Source organism: Dendrobates tinctorius, unplaced genomic scaffold (assembly GCF_039654945.1).
Source record: "Dendrobates tinctorius isolate UK_male_01 unplaced genomic scaffold, ASM3965494v1 ptg000315l, whole genome shotgun sequence".
Classification (NCBI taxonomy): domain Eukaryota; kingdom Metazoa; phylum Chordata; class Amphibia; order Anura; family Dendrobatidae; genus Dendrobates; species Dendrobates tinctorius.
The window spans coordinates 6684602-6687975 of NW_027361982.1; the positions used below are offsets into that span (position 1 = coordinate 6684602).

At 46.5% G+C, this 3374-nt stretch overlaps 1 long non-coding RNA gene across 1 annotated transcript; it reads right to left on the reverse strand.

Moving 5' to 3' along the window:
- Positions 1 to 380: 380 nt before the first annotated feature.
- LOC141073749 (uncharacterized) lies at positions 381 to 2653 on the reverse strand. Its single transcript, XR_012227062.1, has 3 exons — positions 1978 to 2653; positions 1603 to 1755; positions 381 to 1520 (listed from the first exon to the last, which is right to left on the reverse strand). It is a non-coding gene; the product is annotated as an uncharacterized lncRNA (long non-coding RNA).
- Between the last annotated feature and the right edge of the window lie 721 nt (positions 2654 to 3374).

A 3374-nucleotide genomic window follows, 5' to 3' on the forward strand; every position in this document is an offset into this window, starting at 1 on the left:
CAATGTCAATGAGGTAATCAAAGCTTGTGTGGTCCTCCATAACTTCACTAGACTGCATGATTGCTCCTCATCTGATGTCACTGAAGGTGTGGTGGACAATGGGGATAGGCTTAGGCCACATGTGCTCCCTTTATGGCGTCCTCTCTCAGGAATCAAAGTACGTGATGTGTTCACCCAGTATTTTGTTTCACCTCATGGTACTACTACCTGGCAAGATCAGGCTGTATCTATGTTGTGATGTTCTTATGTGTGTGAATATAATTTTATTTTTTGTTGTTCTATGATGTGTGTGGTTGGTTTATATGTGATAAAGTTGACTTACTTATTCGAATGCCTAAAATAATTGAAGAAGAGGGCCAAAGATGCATTTCAAATTTTTTATAAATGCAAAAAATAGGTTAGAATACTGTTTACCATATTTTTTTCATATGGCAGATATTGCCCAGGCCATTTAGCCTTTTCTGTATATAACATTTGCATATTTGGACACCCAAATAGGTAACAAGAAATGATAATTGCCAACAAAAACAAAAAATAAAACAATTTTGTATTTTATAACTGCTGGTAGCTTGGCGGAGGTGATGGCGGGAGGCCTTCATCTCTTTGTTGGGGGATGGGGTGCCCAGCTTGACCATCACCCTGTTGGGGTGGATGATCTTGGCCCTGTGGGAATATGTGGCCATGTTCCTGCAGCTGCGCACCAAAGAGACCATAAGGATACTGTCGATTAAAATCCTGTGGCTGATTGTAGCCACGTCCATCATAGCCCCCAATATGACCATGTCGTCCAAACCCAGGTTGGGGCCAGCCGGCAACACCAGGTCTGTACAAGTGGCCATATTGGGCAGGTTGGTTATAGGCTGCCATGTTGTTGCCAAGGTTGGTTTTGGGGGGAATGGGTGGAGGTGTAGGCACACGTGCAGGCGGACACTCAGATCCTAAATGAGCATGCACAGCTGGTTGTCGGACAAGGTGGAGACGGTTACGGGTTGAGAGCTGCCACCTCTCAAGATCCTCAAACAACACATATGGGTAATTGGGGTGTGTGCATGCATCAATTAGGATCTGAATGGATCCTCACACACGTAGCCTCACCTCACGGGGTAGGGGACGGAGGTACCGGGCCAGGCTTCGGGAATATGCCTCTTCACCCTCATCTTGGGCAGCCCTGGACAGGTAATTTAGGACACCTGTGTCTACATGCCTCCGGGTATCAGAGGCAGTGTTGTCCCTTCTCCGTCTCCCACGGCGGCCTACGGCTGCAGGCTGGGGGGGACCCCTCAACACGGCCAGTAGGGCTGCTGTTGTTGCCAGGATCTTCTAAGTTGCTGGCTGCTGGTGGCTCTGCTGGGTCTGGACCAGGTGCAGAACCTGATGCTGGGCCTGATGCTGGTGGAGCTTGGGGGTTGCAAAAGCTCTGTTCAGAAGATGGGCCAACCACCTCTTCACATCCCCCGTCCGGGTCTATAATGGGCTCAGTATCCGACCCTGTCTCCCTCTCTGTGAGGTTGGATTGAGTTCTGTTAGGAAATGTACAAAAAACAAAATGTAGCTCTGACCCTAAAAAGCATGTGTGTCATGTGTTGTGATGTCTGTACTTACGGTCTGAGATCCATACTGGGTGGCAAAATGCCAAGTGGTCAAAATAGATGTATTTCCGCTTGGTCGGAGCTGCTGCCCCACTCCTGGTCCTCTGCTGTCTTTCCCGCCAGTACTGGTCGCGGATGCTGCGCCAGCGTCTCATCACATACTCAACTGCAATGTGAAGTGAAAAGGGACTGTAACCTTTGTGAATTGTGCCAAGCAATATTTCTAAGATTTCACATAGTCACGTGGCCTAGTAGGGGGTGGTTTTTAGCTACATTTTTCTTTAGCAAACAGGGATACCTACATACACAGTATAGGATTGTTGGGGCTACATTTCAAAAAGCTCACTTCTGGCCTTTAAGCTGATTGGTAAAAATGGCAATTACTTACGAATTTGTTGTTGCTCCTCACGTGGCCGTTGGGCATAGTCTGGGAACATGTGCACACAGATGCGCCTCCATGCCGCCTCTTTGCGGCCCCGGTCAGAATAATAGGCATCCCGTTGGTCCCAAAGTTCGGGCCTTTCCTGGACCAACACAATTAGGAGCTTGTTAGGCTTCAAGGCAAAAGATAATTTACAATTATTCTTAAAGTTCAAAAATTTAGACCGATCCCCAAAAAACACATCAGGAGTAGGGATCTTTGGCTCAGCAACATGTGAATGAGCAAGATAGGCGGAAATTCCCCGCACTTCAGCAGCGAGCTGCTCCACACGATCAGACAATTGCTTCATCTCCATTGAGAAGAAAAAATTCCCCCTACGGCCTCAAAGACATAGAGGAAAAAATATACACAAAAAAAAAAAAAAAAATTCTGACACTTTTTTTTCTTTCCCTTTTTTTTTTACAATTCTTTCCTGCTATTGAGTACCCTAGAATCTGCGGTACGGCTGGTGATTCTGTTATGAATGAGTCACCGAAGGAGGAAAAAACAAAAATACAAGCTAAGTCCAGAAAACCAGAGAGGTTGGTAGCTATCGGATTGCAGACCCCTGATCCTATTCACCACAACTAACAGTAGCCGTGGGGGGTTCCTATGGTGCCCTAGACCCCTTGTTCACAGCCGGAGAACTAAATAAGCCTAAAGAAAGAAAGGGGAAATCTAAACTGCCCCAGAGCAGACCCCAAAGCAATAGACAGCCCCCAACATATATTGTCGGTGAAAAGCAGATGAAGACACAAACACAGACAGAAAGACAGGTTGAGCAAACGATGGGGCCCAACTAACTAAATAGGAAAGGACAGAAAAGATGCTGGCTGCAATCCGCAAAAAACCCTACCAAAAATGTCCCAACCGTCTGATAGGGAAAAAGGCCCTGAAGTCGCTAGACTTCAAAATCACTATATCAGCACTCAGGTATATTCTGAAAACAGAGCAAAGAGGTAAACTGATCAGAGACAAAAATGGAGCTCAACCCGTCCCAACAAAGGCAGGCTGAACACAAAACACGAAGCAAACAGACAAAATCTCATGGAAAAATAAGAGAGCAAAAACTTAGCTTTCAGTAGACAGGACTAACTGGTTGCAAGAGCTCAGAGCAGAAAGGATCACCAGCACCCCTGTAGGGCGTCGGCTGCCTTATATCCACTCAGTGATTCCGGGTGTCCAATCAGGCTCCACCTGTTCAGATGACAGGTTCTTCTCAACCCAATCAATTTCACTACCTCTCTTCACCAGCAGAGGGAGTTCATCAGACATCAACGGTGAAGGGGAAAATGAACTCACAACAGCTTAGATCATTTCAAGCAAAACCATGCTGGAAGGAGGAGCCAAACATCACCATTCAT